Source organism: Triticum urartu, chromosome 2A, assembly GCF_056163025.1.
Source record: "Triticum urartu cultivar PI428250 chromosome 2A, HENAU_Tu73, whole genome shotgun sequence".
Taxonomy (NCBI): domain Eukaryota; kingdom Viridiplantae; phylum Streptophyta; class Magnoliopsida; order Poales; family Poaceae; genus Triticum; species Triticum urartu.
In genome coordinates this window covers 32,297,311-32,319,070 of record NC_141874.1, presented here as the reverse complement: position 1 = coordinate 32,319,070, position 21,760 = coordinate 32,297,311, and the positions used below count along the sequence as shown (strand labels likewise).

The 21,760-nt window shown below is 49.8% G+C and overlaps 1 pseudogene; it reads right to left on the bottom strand.

Annotated features, from left to right (window-relative positions):
* Nucleotides 1-18,622: 18,622 nt before the first annotated feature.
* Nucleotides 18,623-20,234, bottom strand: LOC147983248 (berberine bridge enzyme-like Cyn d 4 pseudogene; annotated as a pseudogene).
* Between the last annotated feature and the right edge of the window lie 1,526 nt (nt 20,235-21,760).

Genomic DNA, 21,760 nt, shown 5'->3' with positions numbered 1-21,760 from the left:
TGTAGCTGCCCAAAACAAAACAAATCATGTTTGACCAAATTGTAAGTGCTAATAATTCTGATTTGTGAAAAAGGTTATAACATGTGTCAACATATTTGCCATCCCTAAGTCCCTAACTAATGATTTCCGCATGATTTTGGTGCTACAGATTAACGCAACCCGAAGGAATTCAAAATAAGCGAGATATGGGGACGAAGGAGGAGGGGATGACAGCGAGAATTGCGAATTTACATAGTTTTTTTGTAGTACAAGATGAACTTATATACATGTAAAACCAGTTACATGCAGTGAGTGCTCTGGCTAGTGGGCCGGCCCGCAATAGGCGTCGTATAGACGTGCCCGCTTGGCTGGGCTTGGACTAGAAAAAGAAGATGGGCTAGAAAGAGAAGATGGGCTAGAGGGCGCAATATAGCACAAGGGGGGAAGAAAAGGACCACAACACAGCGCGACAAACCGGGCTACATGCTACCCCTCCAAAAAAATCAGCCGCCCTACCCGGGAAATAGGAGCACTCTTGCCACATTATGCGGCAAACTCTCGATGCTTCGCATATGTGAGCAGCCGAGAGAACCGGGATTGGAGGAAGATCAATCTGGGGGGAGGAAGAAAATAAATAAGAAAATTTTGAAATAAATAATAGAAAATAACAAAGCATAAACGGAAAAGGAAGCAAAATGTACAAGTGGGAAGAGCTAAATATGTAAAACAATGTTTGCCGAGTGCAATGAAAAGACACTTGGCAAAGAAAAAGGAGAAGGAAATTTAAAAATAAAAAAACAAATATTTGCCGGGTGAGAAAAATAAAAGAGTTCAGCAAATACTTCTTTGCCGATGTAAAAAAAAAACTCAACAACGATATCCTTGCGCAGCTAAAAAAACTATGCAACTGCCAACTGACCTCTTTGCCTAGTTCCCCATACAATGCACGCAACAAACAATTGGAACTGGTCCAAAATCCCAGATTCGAGTTGTGATACTCCATTCCTACTAATTCCATCATTGATGGGATAGCCCAAAGCTTTGACTCAGAAATATAAAAACCACATGCGAAAAAGTAGCAAACTGAATAACTGGCATTTTTCATTGATCATAGCAGGGAGAAATATGGAGAAGTACAAAATGTGGTGGCGATCCGAGGATCAAGGATAAAAAGAAAAAGGGCCCAAAAAAAACCCCAGGCAGTAAAAAGCAGGGCTACTCCCTCACAGTTATATCCCCAAAAAGGGGCTCAATGCAGGTCACTCCTGCTTGTCTCCAAAGATCTAGCTCTGCCCGTATGTCAGCTACAATTCTTGTTTCTGAAGCCGTTTCCCCTCTGAAGGTGCAGCCATTCCTTTGCTGCCAAATCTTCCATAAGATGAGCATGGTGAGTGTTTTCATGGCCTTCCTGAAGATCGGTGGTGTCGCTTCGATCATGGCCAAGAAGATGTCACTTGATTTTGTGTTTGGGTGCTGGTTATGCTTGCTGAACGCTTGGCATCCAACCCAGGTGGCTGCCCTTGTCCAGACAGCCTGAGCCACTTTGCACTGCCAAAAGAGATGGATAGAAGATTCCAAGTTTCGAATGCAGCATTGGCAGAAATAGTGGTTGGGCCAGCCGCGTCTCTGTAAGCGATCATTGCACCATAATCGGTTTTGGAGGAGCCAGACGAACACTTTTATGCGGCCCGGTGCCCAGGCTTTCCAGACGATTTTTTTGTATGGTGATTTGGTGTGCCCTTCGAACTGCATCTTGTAAGCTGAGGCCGTGTTATTGGTGCCATTTTCAGAAAAACGCCATGTGACGCTGTCTTTGCGGTCCTCGGTCAGTGTGATGTCTGTTGATGCAAGCCATCTGCTGAGGGCCACAAATTCATCGAGCAGGTTGTCCGTGCTTCCATGAGCTAGATCTGTAATCCATGTCTCCTGGGAGAGAGCAGCTCTGACTGTTTTGTTTTTGCCCCTCGAGTGCTTGAACAGCAGTGCGAAAGAATATCTCAATGGCACTGATCCAGTCCATTGACAGTTCCAGAAAGAGGCCAAAGCTCCATTACCAAGTGTCACCGAGGTGGCGGTACTAAAGAGTTGCATTTCCTCATCTCCGCACGGCAGCTCAGTTCCTATCCATGGGCGATCTCGGTGTCTCCAGGAGTTCCAGAGCCAGCGGAGTTTCAACGCCGAGCTGAATTTTTGCAGATCGTGTATCCCAAGTCCTCCATGATCAGTTGGGGAGCAGACCGCTGACCAATTTACCTTGCATTTTCCACCTGTTAGTTCCTTCTCCTGGGCCCAAAGAAAACGTCTCCTCGTTTTGTCCACCTCCTTGAAGAATTTTTTGGGCACTTTGAGGACGGCGATCGCGAAAGTGGGCAGAGCACTAAGAACACATCGTACAAGCACTCGTCTGCCAGCAATGGACATGAGCCGTCCCTTCCATCCTGCCAATCTTGCCTTGATTCGGTCCAATATGAACTGAAGGTGTACCAGTCATAGCCGTGATAGCGTGACTGGCAATCCAAGGTAGCGTAGGGGAAAAATAGCAACAGAGCCACCAAAGCTTTGCAGGATCTCCTCCAGGTTGAGGTCTTCACATCTGATTGGGGTTGCTGTCGATTTTCGGGGGTTGATCCTGAGCCCCGAGACACAACCAAAATCTTCCAGGATGTGCATGAGAGTTTCAATCTCCGTCTTGTCTGGGTTGGCGAAGAGCACAGCATCATCTGCATATAAGCTGACACGTAACTTCACATCTCTTCCAGGGAGGGGCGACAGCAAGTTTTCCTCCGCTGCCTTCTCAATGAGTCGGTGCAGCACATCTATTGCTATGATGAAGAGCACGGGCGACAGGGGGTCGCCTTGCCGGAGGCCCCGACGGTGTTTGATGGCAGGTCCTTGCCGGCCGTTGAGTATGAAGGAGGAAGATGACGTCGACAGCAGCCAGGTGATCCAGTCTCTCCATCTGGCACTGAAGCCAAGCGCCTGCAGGAGGTCGAGGAGGTATTCCCAGGAGACGTTGTCGAATGCACGTGCAATATCCAACTTCAGCAGCAGAGCCGGTGTTATCTTTCTGTGCAGTGATCTAACCGTGTTTTGGACGTAGAGGAAACTGTCATGGATGCCTTTTGAGCTGAGGAAAGCAGATTGCACTGGTGAGATAATGTCCTGCACAACAGCCGCCAATCTGATGGACAGGACCTTTGTTATCAGCTTTGCCATGGAGTGTATCAGATTGATTGGTCTGAAATCTGAGATCTTGTCAGCACCATCCTTTTTTGGGATTAGGGCAACTAGGGCGGTGTTTAACTGTGTGATATTTCCGCCGGCAAGTCTGTGGAATTGGTCAAAAACTTGCATGATATCGCCTTTTATCGTGTTCCAACACGACCTGAAGAAAACTCCAATGAAACCATCTGGTCCCGGTGCCTTTTCTGCTGGCGATTCCTGGATTGCAGCCCACACCTCTTGGGGGGTAAATGGATTGTCCAGGCCTCTGTTTTGCACCGATGGGAGGTGAAGCTGGTCCCAATCAACTGCCCGCGATCGGGGGGCTTTTGTGCCAAGAACAGAGCTGAAATGCTCAGTGATCACCTGTTCTTTTAATGCATGAGTTGTGGCAATGGCTGTGTCCGTGTGCAGAGAGTGGATGAAATTTTTTCTTCGCCTGGAGCACATTTTTGCATGAAAGAACTTTGTGCTTGCATCACCTACTCTGAGCCAGTTCACTCTGGATGCCTGCCTCCGTCTTGCTCTCTCAATTACTGCCAGGCCCAGGAGCCGTTGCTTCAGCAACTTTCTCAGGTTAAACTCAGCAGGTGTCAGGGTTCTCTTTTCTTGCATCACATCCAAGCGGAGAATGATCTCTGTGGCAATGTGGAATTGCATCTTGGCGTCGCTGAAGAGGGACTTGCTCCAAATCTTGAGCTCTTTTGCTGTCCGATCCATCTTGATCTTTAGTCTGACAAACACACAGGGGTGGTTAACTGGCTTGTTCCAGGCCCTGTCCACAGTTTCAGTATAGTGGGGGAATTTTGGCCAGAAAGCTTCGAATCTGAAACACACATGTCGCGGTGGTGCAGCCATGTCCGCCAGCAGCAGTGGACAGTGATCAGAGCAAGTCGTTGATGCAGCCATCAGCGCATAGGAGGGGAACATGAGCTTCCAGCTTGTGTTGCAAAAGAACTTGTCAATGCTGACTAGAGTTGGTCGCTCCCTCTCGTTACTCCATGTAAAACGCCTGTTTTTGCATTTAATTTCCCTCAGTCCTGCGGCATCTATTGCTGCCCTGAATTTTCCAAGCACTCTTCGGTTAATGTTGAGGTTATTCTTGTCTCTCGACTCGTAGATCATATGGAAATCACCATTTATCATCCGTGGCTCGCCAAGCGGTGGTGCAGAGGCAGTGACTTCGGCAAGGAAAGCATCGTGGCCTGTCCCGTCTGCAGGGCCGTAGACGGAGGTCAGCCAGAAGCTAGTACCTGTCTGCAGGAGTTCTACCTTAGCCGTGATCGCGAACTCTCCTATAGCATGAGAGGTGATCGTGGCAACATCTGGGTTCCAGAAGATCTCCACTCCTCCTCTAGTGCCAATAGCCGGCAGGACAATGCACCCCGAAAGGCTTGCGCCGCCGATATCCCTAACTAGTTGCGGGGTCCAGATGTCGATCTTGGTCTCCTGGAGGCAGAGGATTGCCGTTCGGAGTGAAGAAACTACTTTGTTTACCGCAGATCGCTTCGCTGACGAGTTTAGTCCGCGAACATTCCAACAAAGAATTGGTGGGTTGTCATTCATGGGGACACAGATGATTTATCCGATGACTATCATTACTAAAGGGCACAGAGCCAAGCAATACACCATCCATCTAGCATGGGAGCAGCGGTGACCACCAACAGGCCCCAGAAAACACCGTTGCCAAACTATCCTCATCACTAAAACTGAAAGAAGAACTACTGAACCTAACTCAAGCCAGCTTAAGGCCGACCGCCATCGGAGACTACAACGAAGACTAATACAATAGCAGGGTCGTCCTATCATCACTAAACCATGGCCTCATCGGCAGCTCCTTCTGGCCCCGTGAGGCCGACCGCCACCAGCAGGGCGTCTTTGTTCAGGCGCGTGAGCCTTGCGATGGCGCTGATATCCGCTTCAGTGAGGGGCTCGTCGAATCGCTTGACCATGGCGTCGACAGCTTTCTTTGTCATCTTGTCTCTAGGCCCGAGCATGCCCAGCTCCTTGACGATCCGCAGCACAGCCCGGTTCGCCATCGGCCCTAGGTGAGAGTTCTTGGCCTGGCGTGCGCTCTGGCATGTTGGCACGGAGGTTGCTCTTGATCGGGGAGGCGCAGACGGGCGGGGTGGAGGTGTTGGAAATATGCTCTAGAGACAATAATAAAAGGCTTATTATTATATTTCCTTGTTCATGATGATTGTCTTTTATTCATGCTATAATTGTGTTATCCGGAAATCGTAATACATGTGTGAATACATAGACACCAACATGTCCCTAGTAAGACTCTAGTTGACTAGCTCGTTGATCAACAGATAGTCATGGTTTCCTGACTATGGACATTGGATGTCATTGATAACGAGATCACATCACTAGGAGAATGATGTGATGGACAAGACCCAATCCTAAACATAGCACAAGATCGTATAGTTCGTTTGCTAGAGTTTTTCCAATGTCAAGTATCTTTTCCTTAAACCATGAGATCGTGTAACTCCCGGACACCGTAGGAGTGCTTTTGGTGTACCAAACGTCACAACATAACTGGATAACTATAAAGGTACATTACAGGTGTCTCCGAAAGTGTCTGTTGGGTTGGCGCGAATCGAGACTGGGATTTGTCACTTCGTATGACGGAGAGGTATCTCTGGGCCCACTCGGTAATGCATCATCATAATGAGCTCAAAGTGACCAAGTGTCTGGTCACGGGATCATGCATTACGGTACGAGTAAAGTGACTTGCCGGTAACGAGATTGAACGAGGTATTGGGATACCGACGATCGAATCTCGGGCAAGTAACGTACCGATTGACAAAGGGAATTGTATACGGGGTTGCTTGAATCCTCGACATCGTGGTTCATCCGATGAGATCATCGAGGAGCATGTGGGAGCCAACATGGGTATCCAGATCCCGCTGTTGGTTATTGACCGGAGAGCCATCTCGGTCATGTCTACATGTCTCCCGAACCCGTAGGGTCTACACACTTAAGGTTCGGTGACGCTAGGGTTGTAGAGATATGAATATGCAGTAACCCGAAAGTTGTTCGGAGTCCCGGATGAGTTCCCGGACGTCACGAGGAGTTCCGGAATGGTCCAGAGGTGAAGAATTATATATAGGAAGTGCAGTTTCGGTCATCGGGAGAGTTTCGGGGGTCACCGGTATTGTACTGGGACCACCGGAAGGGTCCCGGGGGTCCACGGGGTGGGCCCACCCATCCCGGAGGGCCCCATGGGCTGAAGTGGGAAGGGGAACCAGCCCATAGTGGGCTGGTGCGCCCCCCTTGGCCCACCCCCTGCGCCTAGGGTTGGAAACCCTAGGGTGGGGGGGCGCCCCACTTGCCTTGGGGGGTACTCCACCCCCTGGCCGCCGCCCCCCTTGGGAGATTCAATCTCCAAGGGCCGGCGCCCCCCCCCCCAAGGGGGCCTATATAAAGGGGGGGAGGGAGGGGCAGCCGCACCCTGAAGCCTTGGCGCCTCCCTCTCCCCTGCTACACCTCTCCCTCTTGCAGTAGAACGGCGAAGCCCTGCTGCGGTGACTCCTGCATCCACCACCACGCCGTCGTGCTGTTGGATCTTCATCAACCTCTCCTTCCCCGCTCGCTGGATCAAGAAGGAGGAGACGTCACGCTGACCGTACGTGTGTTGAACGCGGAGGTGCCGTCCGTTCGGCGCTAGGATCTCCGGTGATTTGGATCACATCGAGTACGACTCCCTCATCCCGTTCTCTTGAACGCTTCCGCTCGTGATCTACAAAGGTATGTAGATGCAATCCGATCACTCGTTGCTAGATGAACTCATAGATGGATCTTGGTGAAACCGTAGGAAAATTTTTGTTTTCTGCAACGTTCTCCAACAGTGGCATCATGAGCTAGGTCTATGCGTAGTTCTCTTTGCACGAGTAGAACACAATTTGTTGTGGGCGTAGATGTTGTCAACTTTCTTGCCGCTACTAGTCTTATTTTGCTTCAGCGGTATTGTGGGATGAAGCGTCCCGGACCAACCTTACACGTACACTTACGTGAGACCGGTTCCACCGACTAACATGCACTAGTTGCATAAGGTGGCTGGCGGGTGTCTGTCTCTCCCATTTTAGTTGGAGCGGATTCGACGAAAAGGGTCCTTATGAAGGGTAAATAGAAGTTGACAAATCACGTTGTGGCTTTAACGTAGGTAAGAAAACGTTCTTGCTAGAACCCTCTTGCAGCCACGTAAAACTTGCAACAACAATTAGAGAACGTCTAACTTGTTTTTGCAGCAAGTGTTCTGTGATGTGATATGGCCAAAGTCGTGATGAATGATGAATGATATATATGTGATGTATGAGATCATGTTCTTGTAATAGGAATCACGACTTGCATGTCGATGAGTATGACAACCGGCAGGAGCCATAGGAGTTGTCTTTATTTTTTTGTATGACCCACGTGTCATTGAGAAACGCCATGTAAATTACTTTACTTTATTGCTAAATGTGTTAGCCATAGTAGTAGAAGTAATAGTTGGCAAGCAATTTCATGGAGACACGATGATGGAGATCATGATGATGGAGATCATGGTGTCATGCCGGTGACAAGATGATCATGGAGCCCCAAGATGGAGATCAAAGGAGCTATGTGATATTGGCCATATCATGTCACTATTATTATTTGATTGCATGTGATGTTTATCATGTTTTTACATCTTGTTTACTTAGAACGACGGTAGTAAATAAGATGATCCCTCATAATAATTTCAAGAAAGTGTTCCCCCTAACTGTGCACCGTTGCGACAGTTCATTGTTTCGAAGCACCACGTGATGATCGGGTGTGATAGATTCCAACGTTCACATACAACGGGTGTAAGACAGATTTACACATGCAAACACTTAGGTTGACTTGACGAGCCTAGCATGTACAGACATGGCCTCGGAACACAGAAGACCGAAAGGTCGAGCATGAGTCATATAGAAGATACGATCAACATGAAGATGTTCACCGACGTTGACTAGTCCGTCTCACGTGATGATCGGACACGGCCTAGTTAACTCGGATCATGTTATACTTAGATGACTGGAGGGATGTCTATCTGAGTGGGAGTTCATTGAATAATTTGATTAGATGAACTTAATTGTCATGAACTTAGTCTAAAACCTTTACAACATGTCTTGTAGATCAAATGGCCAACGTTGTCCTCAACTTCAACGCGTTCCTAGAGAAAACCAAGCTGAAAGACGATGGCAGCAACTATACGGACTGGGTCCGGAACCTGAGGATCATCCTCATAGCTGCCAAGAAAGATTATGTCCTACAAGCACCGCTAGGTGAAGCACCTGTTCTTCCTGCAGAACAAGACGTTATGAACTCTTGGCAGACACGTTCCGATGATTACTCCCTCGTTCAGTGCGGCATGCTTTACAGCTTAGAACCGGGGCTCCAAAAGCGTTTTGAGAGACACGGAGCATATGAGATGTTTGAAGAGCTGAAAATGGTTTTTCAAGCTCATGCCCGGGTCGAGAGATATGAAGTCTCCGACAAGTTCTTCAGCTGTAAGATGGAGGAAAACAGTTCTGTCAGTGAGCACATACTCACTATGTCTATTTAATGAAACACAAGTCTGAGACCTTTGAAAAGTTAAAGGAATTTCAGAGTGAGGTTGAGAATCAACGTGACAGGAAAATCAAGTTCTTGCGATCAGATCGTGGGGAGAATACTTGAGTCACGAATTTGGCACACACTTAAGAAAATGTGGAATAGTTTCACAACTCACGCCGCCTGGAACACCTCAGTGTAATGGTGTGTCCGAACGTCGTAATCGCACTCTATTAGATATGGTGCGATCTATGATGTCTCTTACCGATTTACCGCTATCATTTTGGGGCTATGCTTTAGAGACTGCCGCATTCACTTTAAATAGGGCTCCGTCGAAATCCGTTGAGACGACACCGTATGAATTATGGTTTGGGAAGAAACCTAAGCTGTCGTTTCTAAAAGTTTGGGGATGCGATGCTCATGTCAAGAAACTTCAACCTGAAAAGCTCGAACCCAAGTCAGAAAAATGCGTCTTCATAGGATACCCTAAAGAAACTATTGGGTATACCTTCTACCTCAGATCCGAAGGCAAGATCTTTGTTGCCAAGAATGGATCCTTTCTAGAGAAAGTTTCTCTCGAAAGAAGTAAGTGGGAGGAAAGTAGAACTTGATGAAGTATTACCTCTTGAACCGAAAAGTGGCACAACTCAAGAAAATGTTTCTGAGGTGCCTGCACCGACTAGAGAGGAAGTTAACGATGACGATCATGAAACTTCAGATCAAGTTGCTACTGAACTTCGTAGGTCCACAAGGACACGTTCCGCACCAGAGTGGTATGGCAACCCTGTCTTGGAAATCATGTTGTTAGACAACGGTGAACCTTCGAACTGTGAAGAAGCGATGGCGGGCCCGGATTCCGACAAATGGCTGGAAGCCATGAAATCCGAGATAGGATCCATGTATGAAAACAAAGTATGGACTTTGACTGACTTGCCCGATGATCGGCGAGCCATAGAAAATAAATGGATCTTTAAGAAGAAGACAGACGCGGATGGTAATGTGACCATCTATAAAGCTAGGCTTGTCGCTAAGGGTTATTGACAAGTTCAAGGGGTTGACTACGATGAGACTTTCTCACCCGTAGCGAAGCTGAAGTCCGTCCGAATCATGTTAGCAATTGCCGCATTCTATGATTATGAGATATGGCAAATGGACGTCAAAACGGCATTCCTTAATGGTTTCCTTAAGGAAGAATTGTATATGAGGCAGCTGGAAGGTTTTGTCGATCCTAAGAATGCTGACAAGGTGTGCAAGCTCCAATGCTCGATTTATGGGCTGGTGCAAGCATCTCGGAATTGGAACATTCGCTTTGATGAGATGATCAAAGCGTTTGGGTTTATGCAGACTTATGGAGAAGCCTGCGTTTACAAGAAAGTGAGTGGGAGCTCTGTAGCATTTCTCATATTATATGTAGATGACATACTTTTGATGGGAAATGATATAGAACTCTTGGACAGCATTAAGGCATACTTGAATAAGAGTTTTTCAATGAAGGACCTTGGAGAAGCTGCTTATATATTAGGCATCAAGATCTATAGAGATAGATCAAGACGCCTCATAGGTCTTTCACAAAGCACATACCTTGATAAGATATTGAAGAAGTTCAATATGGATCAGTCTAAGAAGGGGTTCTTGCTTGTGTTACAAGGTGTGAAATTGAGCTCAGCTCAATGTCCGACCATGGCAGAAGATATAGAAGAGATGAGTGTCATCCCCTATGCCTCAGCCATAGGGTCTATTATGTATGCCATGCTGTGTACCAGACCTGATGTAAACCTTGCCGTAAGTTTGGTAGGAAGGAACCAAAGTAATCCCGGCAAGGAACACTGGACAGCGGTCAAGAATATCCTGAAGTACCTGAAAAGGACTAAGGACATGTTTCTCGTTTATGGAGGTGACGAAGAGCTCGTCGTAAAGGGTTATGTCGATGCTAGCTTCGACACAGATCTGGATGACTCTAAGTCACAAACCGGATACGTGTATATTTTGAATGGTGGGGCAGTAAGCTGGTGCAGTTGCAAGAAGAGCGTCATGGCGGGATCTACATGTGAAGCGGAATACATGGCAGCCTCGGAGGCAGCGCATGAAGCAATTTGGGTGAAGGAGTTCATCACCGACCTAGGAGTCATACCCAATGCATCGGGGCCGATCAAACTCTTCTGTGACAACACTGGAGCTATTGCACTTGCCAAGGAGCCTAGGTTTCACAAGAAGACCAGGCACATCAAGCGTCGCTTCAACTCCATTCGTGAAAATGTTCAAGATGGAGACATAGATATTTGTAAAGTACATACGGATCTGAATGTCGCAGATCCGTTGACTAAACCTGTGACACTCCAAAAAATTTATTTGGTTTTCAGCAAAAACTTTGTTGGTTTTTGAAAAGAGGCCATTTAATTTTTTTTTCAGAAAACCTTCCTCTTAAAAACTTCTTTGGCAAGGATTTTTTTTATTTTTGTATCTTCTTCAAACTATGGTGTTTGATCATTTAAAACTCTTTCTCTGATGGTTCCCTTCTCAAAGTATATTTTTGGAAATTATTCTTTTTCTTATAAAAAGAATTCTACAAATTTTTAGGTTTTTCTTATCTTGAAAACCACCCATGGTTTTACCATGTCTCCTATAGTAAATCTTCTCAAAATCCCTCCCTCCACCTTTGAACAATCTAAATTCTCTGTCTCAACAAGTCCAAACAAGTTTTGGACTTTATTTCAATTATTTTATCTCTCAAATCATTTCTGCCAATTATTTTGAGCCTGAGTGATTTTCAAAGCAAGTACCTCATTGCCTTTGAGTTTTTATCTCAAACCAACTCCCCTGGATAGTCCTTAGTACCCACAACCTAGAACCATCTTGACCCACTCTTCTTCTTTTCAAATTTTTCAAATTTCACTCACTGCAAGTTTGGACCAGATTTGCCAAATTTGGTGAAATTCATATCTACACTTCCCCAAAAATTCCACAAAAATTCAGGCAGTCTCCTGCTGAAATGAGAGGCCACTCCACCAAAAATCAGCTCAAGCAGAGCCTCCCTCATACCAAAAACATTCTGTCGAACACCTGAGCTGCACTGTTCCTTTGCACATTTAGAAAATTCAGAGAAACTTCAGGGTTCAGTGTCGTTTCTCTTCGTCAGATTTCGGTCACGCGGCCACAGTGCCCTTGGCACGTTGCTCGCCGCCTGGCCTGCTTGTCCGGAGCTCCACACGCGCGCTTGGCACCTTCCTGGCGTCGGTGGCACCCTGGCCCGCCTGTGCCGGCGTGTCTTGCGGCGGCCGAACCACCGTAGCGGCCGACAGGGAGCAGAACGGCGGCTCAACGCCGTTCGGCGCCGCCCAATCCTCCTGGTAGCTCCGCGTGGCCTCATGCACGCCAGCACACCCCACTGTACCGTCGTCGTGGCCCGGCAAGCACTGGGCACGCTCTCTGCCGCCGACGGGCCCGCGCCACCCCGTTCCGTCGAAACCCACCCCAAGCTCCTAATCCAAGTCCGTTTAGCATCTGAATGGAACCAGTGGACCTCCTAAACTCCCCGATCGAGAACTGCGCCGCCGTAATCCATCGCCGGAGAACCCCGTTCACGGCCACCGCCTCGGATCGCCTATAAAAGGGGACCCTGAGCTCGCCCTCGAGCACACACCCTCACTACACCCCACAGACACCCCGCCAGGCCACTAGGAGGACCTCGAGGAGGTCTCCTCCCCCAACTCCGGCCGCCTCGTTCCGCCTCGGCCACCAACTCGATTCACTCCGGTGAGGCCATCCCCGACGCCCAAACCTCGTCAGTAGCCTCCTCGAGCACCCAGTGAGCTAACCCAAGCGTCAATTTGGCCTTCGCAGCTCTCCCCGACGAGATCCATCTCCACCCGAGCCACCGTCCGCCGGAGCAAGGGCCGCCGTCGACGTAGAGCTCGCCGGCGACCACCACCACCACCCACCGACGCGGAAGGACGCACTGAACACAGAGGTACCACCCGATCCCCCTGCCTCGCCGTGGATCGCCGCCGGCGACCACCGCGGCTCTCGGGCACCGTCGAGCTCTGCCGCCTCTTTTGAAAATTTAAACCTGACGGGCGGGACCCGCCTGTCAGCCTCTCTGTCCTTTCTAAACGAACCGTTTTCTGAAAGCGTCTTCTGCCAAATGCGTTTTCCCTCTGGGCCGGCGTATTCTTTATCGAAGCATTTTCTGTTTTTATAAGTTAAACCCTGGAAACTTTCTGTTTCATTATAGATGAGTCCCTGGACAAAAACCTTTATAACTTTTAAACAAAAATATATTTTTGATTGATTCTTTTTCTGTCCTCTTTAGAATTTTGTCTAGTTTTTTATCAGATTTATTTGAAAAATATTTGGAGAAATTTTTGTGCACCTCATGGTATTCACGATAGCGCGTATATTTTCTTTATGCCGTAGATACCGAAGGAGGTGACGGGACCGCGAACTTCACCGAGCTAGGCTCCGACTACTCTGAACCAGGCAAGCATGTTTGAACTTTTGATATGATGATTGTTTTGGCATGTTTGCATTAATTAGTTTCATGGCATGTTGATGATCATACCGACGAATGTCATGTTACATGCAACGATGAGGCAAGTGAGTTTCGAAAATCCATAAGTGGATGGATGTGAGTATGCATGGCCATGTGTTGGCATGAGGATGGGTAAGATGGCAGTGTTGCAGCATGCCAGTCTTATGCCAGACTATATGACTTCAGCGTCAACCCATATCGGTCCAGTTCCCTCCATTTTCCCTTCCCTGTACTACCACATGTTTTCCGCAAGGAATATGGCTTAGTAAGTTGCAAACCGCTTTCTTGGTACACACCAAAAGGAGAGGCCGTGGTGATGGTTCCATGGCCCTGGATTAAAGCCAGTCATCCGGTCAGGGGGCATGGGTGTTTCCGGTTGGGACCGAGAGGGGGGCACCCCTTAGAGCGCGCGTATATAAATTTGATCCCATGCTATTCGAGATTGTGATCTCCCCGTCTCAAAAGTTTTTCTTGGACGATGTCTAGGGTGATTCCTGGCATCAAGAGGTAGGATGGGTGTGTACTGGTTAGCTGTGTTTTCTTCCGAAATACCGTAAACGGAACTAGTCCTTCGTGACTACGGAAATCCGTTGGCTGTGGAAAAAAATTTCGTACAAACTCTGCAGAGTCATATATTCCCTTGAATCATCTATTCCATGTCCAAGTTCGGTATTATCTTATCCTGACAAATGTCAGTTTTGATGACAGAGACTCCGGTGAATCACATGAGTGCTAAGTCCGGTTAAATGTTTATTCCTGTGGATGGACTAACCCGTTTATTATCATGAATTGAATATTTATTATGAGTATTATTTACTTGTGAATAAAAGCCCTTTCTGCGATGTCGCTCAGACGTCCGACTGTGGCATTGTTATTATTTACTTTCAATAAAAGCCCTTTCTGCGATGTCGCTCAGACGTCCGACTGTGGCATTGTTATTATTTACTTTCAATAAAAGCCCTTTCTGCGATGTCGCTCAGACGTCCGACTGTGGCAATGTTATTATTTACTTTCAATAAAAGCCCTTTCTGTGATGTCGCTCAGACGTCCGACTGCGGCAGTACTGTTATTTACTTTCAATATAAGCCATTTCTGTGATGTCGCCCCGGCGTCCGACTGTGGCACGCATGTCTTTTATTTTCAGTTTAAGCCCTTTACGTGGTGTCGCTTAGACGCCCGACTGCGGCATGATCTTTATTTATTTGTTCACCCTTCGAGGCGTCGCTTCAGACACCCGATCGGTTTCCTATTATTTCTTTTTGTTGGGTTTTCAGACGGACTACCGCCGATTCCCTTTTTACTTACCTTGCTTGCTAAATTTTGAATGTGCATTGGTAAATTAATCATGACGCATCCATGCATGCATTTGTTATATCTTACGTCCGAACTGTCTTGCGAGTACTTTCAAAGTACTCACCTGGCTTGTTGATTTGGCCAGATGCTGACGAAGGCGATCTCATGGATGAAGAATTCGATAGCGAGTCCGACGCCTAGAGGAATCCCAGTCAGTCTCGTGCGACCCTGGATTTGGTCACTGTATTATATCCGCTTCCGCTACCAAATAAATTCATCGAGCCTCACCTCGACGCTCGATGAGATGCCAGTTTTAGAGTCATGTATCTCACTCCCCGCTGTGATTTTCCACCACCACCCTAACCTCGAGTCAGTAGTATGCCTCCACACCACTGTGTCATATCCGTCATTATGTATAATTATTGGCGTGCTTGTAATAATTTGGTTGAGCAACCGTAGCTCGACCCTGTAATATATTTTATGCTACTGGCTTATTGTATCAAGAATTTGTCTACCAGTAAGGAGGATTTTTCTCATACTGGACTCAAAAGATTGGTTTCTCAATAAACATTTTTATTGGAAAACCGGTCGTGACAAAACCTCTCCCTAGGGTAAAACATGATCAACACCAGAACTCTATGGGTGTTCAATTCATCACAATGTAACTCGATTATTGACTCTAGTGCAAGTGGGAGACTGTTGGAAATATGCCCTAGAGGCAATAATAAAAGGATTATTATTATATTTCCTTGTTCATGATGATTGTCTTTTATTCATGCTATAATTGTGTTATCCGGAAATCGTAATACATGTGTGAATACATAGACACCAACATAGACACCAACATAAATCGTAATACAGTCGTGCTGCTGGATCTTCATCAACCTCTCTTTCCCCGCTTGCTGGATCAAGAAGGAGGAGGCGTCACGCTGACCGTACGTGTGTTGAACGCGGAGGTGCCATCCGTTCGGCGCTATGATCTTCGGTGATTTGGATCACGTCGAGTACGACTCCCTCATCCCCGTTCTCTTGAACGCTTCCGCTCGCGATCTACAAAGGTATGTAGATGCAATCCGATCACTCGTTGCTAGATGAACTCATAGATGGATCTTGGTGAAACCGTAGGAAATTTTTTGTTTTCTGCAACGTTCTCCAACAGGAGGCGCGGCTGCAACCAACGGCGGGTGGACGTCCTTGAAGAGGCGGCGGCGGGGGGGGGGGGGGGGGGGGGGGGGGCGGAGCAGCGCCGGCGTCTTGTATCTCCAGGGCGCGCACCTGCTGCGTCACTGCTCCAAGCTGGACCTCCACTGTGTGGGCAGGCTGCGGAATATGGCAGTTGAACTGGCCCGGGCTGTAAGATGGGCCAGCCAGGGTTGGCCCAAACACATCAGCCGGCCCCGTTTCCTTGGGCTGCACCTTTTCTTGCACCTTCGAGAACTGGAGGGGGTGGAGACTAGCTCGTCCACCGTGGCCTCCAGCTCAGCCGCCATGTAGTCAACGCGGTCGCACGACTTGGTTAGGCGCTTGGCGTTGGCGAAGAAAGCGTCCACGGGGTCGTCGCCGGTCGCGGCGTGCACCCTGGGGCCTTGCAGGTCGACAGTAGGGGCAGGAACGGCTTCCTTGCTGGGGTGGGGGTTTCTGCGTCTGCTACCATCTCTCCCGTGCCGCCTTCCAGGCGGCGAGCGGCTACGCTGCCTGCCTTCTACTGCCGAGCTTGCTACTTCGGGCATGGACGGTGAATGGACGGAGGTCCGATCTCGTAAAGGCCCGCGCCTATCCCCTGCCAAGACGGTCGCTGGCGTGTGTGCTCAGCTGCACTCTTTGGACCGGCGGCCTCTCCATAGATCCAACCTGGGGCGAGAGGCCTTCTTAAGCCGTTTCAAGGGCCGCCATTTTCAATGCCTCAGCAAGCACCACCGCCGTAGAGATTGTAGGGATCCAGTCCATTGCATCATCTGTGAGCTTCCAGGCCATTTTGGTAGACAGTGCCCTCAAAATCCCAAGAACGGAGGCCCCGGTGAAAAAGCTTCAAATCGGCTTGGCCCGGTGCCTCCCCGGGCTCCGGTGAGGCTGCGTCTTCGTTTCCCTTCCACGACGCCAACCACCTCGTCCTCTAGCATGGCGCCTCAGCTCAGCCTCGTCGACCCGGCGTGCAGGCCCTGCGTCAGCCACTCGGTGGCTGTCTCCTCCCCGGCTGCCGACCAGGCCGCCTTCTTCCTCCGCCACCATGTCGTGATGCTGCGGGCGGTGGGCGGGGTGAACAACGCGTCCCCCATGGCGATTGGGAGGGCCCTGGAGGAGCGTCTGACGATCCGGCAGCACCACCTGCGCGTCACCTCGCACCACCCTGAAGACTATTTCGTCATCTTCACCCAGCTGGCTCACCACGACAATGCCGTCCGGCTGGGCTCGGTGCGCGTCGAGGGCGCCGACTTCCTCATCGAGCCGTGGACGGAGAACGACCACGCCACCTCCGGCACCTTCGACCTCCACGTCCGCTGTGTCATCGAGGATGTGCCCATGCAGTACTGGTCCTTGGAAGGAGATGAGGAGATCTTCGGCAAGATGGTGCGCGTGGACCGCCTCGACAGTCGCACGCTAGAGCGAGGCCACACGAAGACATTCGCCTGCTGGGTGTGGGTGTGGGACATGGCGCACATCCCCACCAAGCACACCTTCTGGCGGCTCCCATGCGGTGTAGGGCGTGTCGAGGAGATGATCGGCTTCTCGCCGCCGGACCGCAGAGTCGCACCACCACCAGGAGCTATGCAACACCAGATGCTGATCCATGTTGACCGGGTGGAGGATTGGACACGGTGCTCCCCTCGCTCCTCGCACTCCGGCCAAAGTGGCTTGCTGTCCTCCGACTCCGACACCGAGGACAGGCAGTTGCCGCTGGAGTATCCGGGCACCTGGACCATGAAGGTCGAAGACGGGCAGCATCCGGAACGCCACCGCCCACAGCAATAGCCACCAGTGGTGAGCTCGGGCTGCAGGGGCATGCCGCGGGCCGAGCCACGTCGCGACCAAGACGGAGACGGGTCGGACAGGCGATCCTGGAGGGACACGCTGCTAGGACGTGGGCGCAACTCTCGCCATACCCCAGCCAAGGACTCGCGGAAGAGCAAGGCCCCAGAAGGCAGACAGCGCAGCCGCTCGCCGCCTGGAAGGCGGCACAGGAGAGATGGTAGCAGACGCAGAAACCCCCACCCCAGCAAGGAAGCCGTTCCTGCCCCTACCGTCGACCTGCAAGGCCCCAGGGTGCATGCCGCGACCGGCGACGACCCTGTGGACACTTTCTTCGCCAACGCCAAGCGCCCAACCAAGTCATGCGACCACGTTGACTACATGGTGGCTGAGCTGGAGGCCATGGTGGACGAGCTAGTCTCCAGCCCCCTCCAATTCTCGAAGATGCAAGAAAAGGTGCAGCCCAAGAAAACAGGGCCGGTTGGTGTGTTTGGCCAACCCTGGCTGGCCCATCTTACAGCCAGGGCCAGTTCAACTGCCATACTCCGCAGCCTGCCCACACAGTGGAGGTCCAGGTTGGAGCAGTGACGCAGCAGGTGCGCGCCCTGGAGACACAAGACGCCGGCGCTGCTCCCCCCCCCCCCCCCCCCCCCCCCCCCTCTTCAAGGACGTCCAGCCGCCGTTGGTTGCAGCCGCGCCTCCACCCCGCCTGTCTGCGCCTCCCCGATCAAGAGCAACCTCCGTGCCAACAGCCAGAGCGCACGCCAGGCCAAGAACTAGATACAGATATATATATAGACACATTTTAGAATGTAGATTCACTCATTTTGCTCCATATGTAGTCTATAACAAAATCTCTAAAAAGACTTATATTTAGGAACAGAGGGAGTATATTATTAATTCAATGATGAAAGTTTCACACAATCAAATCACTGAAATATATTGCAATCAATTCCCACAGCAATGCGCTGGTATACCATCCGAGTTATTAGCAAGTCAAAATATGGTCAAACACGAGCGATTTGCACAATTTGACAACCAGTTTTCAAATATATTGCTTGGCCAGTTACATTAGCTTCCTAGTTAAGCTCATTCCCTGATCAAGAGAAGTGGCGGCACGCTCTGCTCGTTCCGGAAGTAGTCGGTGGCATCCACCTTACGCTTGATCTTGGCGAGTCTCTTAAAGTTTGCCAGACCGAAATACCTCTCACCCCACACCTTTGCAGTCTCATAGCTCGTCACACCACCGACCACCTTGTTCACGCCAATGTCGAGGTCCCGATAGTTGACATACGCGCCCCTCGGGCTCTTGCTAACCAGCGGGGCCATGAAGTCGTACAGGCCGCTGAGCCATTTCGGCATGTCGTGCCCCCCTGTGCCGTTCCAGAACTCGACGTACTGGATGTTGTAGAGCACGCCGCTCCGGTACGAGAACGCGTGTAGTCGTCGGCGATGCGGCTCATCATTCCGCCGTGCGGCTCCAGGATGAGCTGCCCCACCGCCCCGCCGTCGGGCCAGAGGAAGATCTTCTCCCATGCATCCCTGGTGAGGGCCTTCTTGACGTAGTCGGACTTGTTCTTGACATAGGGGCCTATGGTCATGGACCGGTTGAGGAGGAGCGCCTCCAGCGGCTTGTTGTTGCTGGCTTTGCCGAAGTATAGGTACGCCTTGTGCTGCAGCCAGCTCATCTCCAGGCAGTCACCACGCTTCAGGCCGAGCTCCGGGAACCGGCTGCGCATCGTCGCCACCACGGCGCTGCAGTTGCCGAGGTACAGGGACTGGAAGGTCGCCTGACGCTTCTGGACGATGACACGTACGCTGAGGTCTTCGGGGAGCGCCGGCGCGATCGTTTGCCATTTGGTGACCGCGTCGACCGCGCCCTGGTCCAAGGTCTTGGTGACGTTGAAGAAGGCCACCTTCGATGGGACCGGCACGAGCTTCAGCTTCCATGACAGCACGATGCCGAAGTTCCCACCGCCGCCGCCGCGGATGGCCCAGAAGAGGTCGTCCCCCATGGCCTTCTTGTCCGGCAGGAGGTTCCCTTCGGCGTCGACCATGGTAGCGTCGAGGACGTTGTCCGCGGAGAGGCCGTTCTTGCGCATCATCAGACCCATGCCTCCGCCGCTGATGAGGCCCCCCACGCCGACGGTCGGGCACACGCCAGCCGGGAAGCCCAGCCCGGGCGCCGCCGTGGCGACGCGGTAGTAGAGCTCCCCGAGCGTCGTCCCAGAGTCGACCCACGCGGTGGCCGCGCGCGCGTCCACCCGTACGGCGTTGAGCTTGGAAAGGTCGATCACCGCGAACGCCTCGCCGTTGGGGGTGGCCGATCGGTACGAGAGGCCCTCGTTGTCATGCCCGCCGCTGCGCACGCGGGCGCGCACACGGTGGCTGCGCCCGCAGCGCACCACGGCCTGGACGTGCGACGCCTCGGTGGGCGTCACGATGCACAGCGGGGGGCTCGCCGTCGCCGGCGCCACCAACCTGGCGTTCCTGATGGACGACACCAGGAGCGGCTTGAAGGAGCGCGAGCTCGGCGTGAGCACGAGCTGGCTGGGGATCTTCGTCGAGAGGCAGGAGAGGAAGTCGGTGTGGTTGGATTTGGAGGACCACGCGAGGGATGGGGAGAAACCCAAGAAGCAAATTGTGAGGGCCAGTGCTACGCGCGCCATTTTCCTTCTGCCGCGTGCTCTCGTACGCGCTGGTGATGTTCTTCTGCAAATTCACCTTGTTTTATAGGCCATGCGGCATTAAAGCATGCATGCCCAAACCTTTTTACCCCTATATGGTCATCCTTATCTTCAAGGGCCAGTTACATGCATACATGGAATCTGGCCGCCTTTCATGGCCAATATTTGATTAGTCACTCCCCAAATCAAGTAGGAACTGAATGCAAATGTAATCTACTCTATAATCTATACCTACCTATATTAATTCAGCACTCCCTAGAAAATATCACGTTAACTAAAAATTACGAGCCGTTGATTTGGTGAGACCGAATTATAATGGCTCGGATTATTCCCCCTTAAGCGGTTAAAATCTGAAAAATAGAAGCCCGTTCATCCGGAGGGACCAATTTATAATGGCTCGGATTATTCCAGTAAAAATAATAGCAATAAAAGAATGTTAACACAAAAAAATTATTCCCACGCTAGAAATATAGTCAATCACATCACTAAAAGAAAAGTTCCTCGCAAAATAGTCTTCCCACGCCAAAATAAAGCCAATCAGGTCATTAAAAAAAGATCCACTTTCTCTAAAATCTAAAAAAAAACGATCCTTACAAAATTGTCTCCCACGCTCAGAATTATAGTCAATCTCGACATTAAGAACAAAAGATCCTGATAAATATTTATCCCGTGAATAGATTTTTTCCTATTATAACTAAAAAAACCCAAGAGGCATATGTCTACACGGAGGAGGGGATCCACGCTCAGCGATATATAGTCAATCACGTTCTCAAAAAAAAAATAGTCAATCACGTTATTACAACAAAAAGAATCTCACAAAATTTTCTCCATTCCATTTATTCTGCAAATAGTTGTTTCCTATTATTTGGAATAAATCTCGAACCTCATGTCTATACGGAGGAGGAGATCCGCACTCCAGAATTATCCAAGACCATGGCCGCAAGAGACAGTTTGGCTAGACAATTTTGACAAGAGGCACACCGCCGAGACATCTGATGCGACCACATCGAAGGCGTTCTTGCTCGGATTGTTCCAGTAAAAATAATAATCAATAAAAGAATGTTGACGCGAGAAAATTATTCGCATGCCAGAAATAGTCAATAACGTCATTAAAGGTTTAAGTGGTACCAGAGGTCTAAAGAAAAAGATATTAAGGAGGGTGATGGTAATACGAAATACTTCATGATTAAGGCTAGCGGTAGGAAGCGTAGGAGTAAAATATTCAGATTCATCCAGGATGAGGGGATCATCCAAGGGGATGAGCAGCTCCTTAAATATGCGACTGATTTTTATAAGAAGCTCTTTGGGCCTGTTGAATTGCTTCCCGTCTCCTTAAACATTCCTCTAGCTGATATGCTTTCCGATGAGGACAAAAGTAAGTTGGCTAGTAAATTTACTTTGGATGAGATAAAAACAGCAGTTTTTTCTATGAGGCATAATAGAGCAGCCGGTCCCGATGGTATGCCTATTGAATTCTTCCAAACCTTTTGGCACCTCATTTGCAATGATTTGCTGAGTCTCT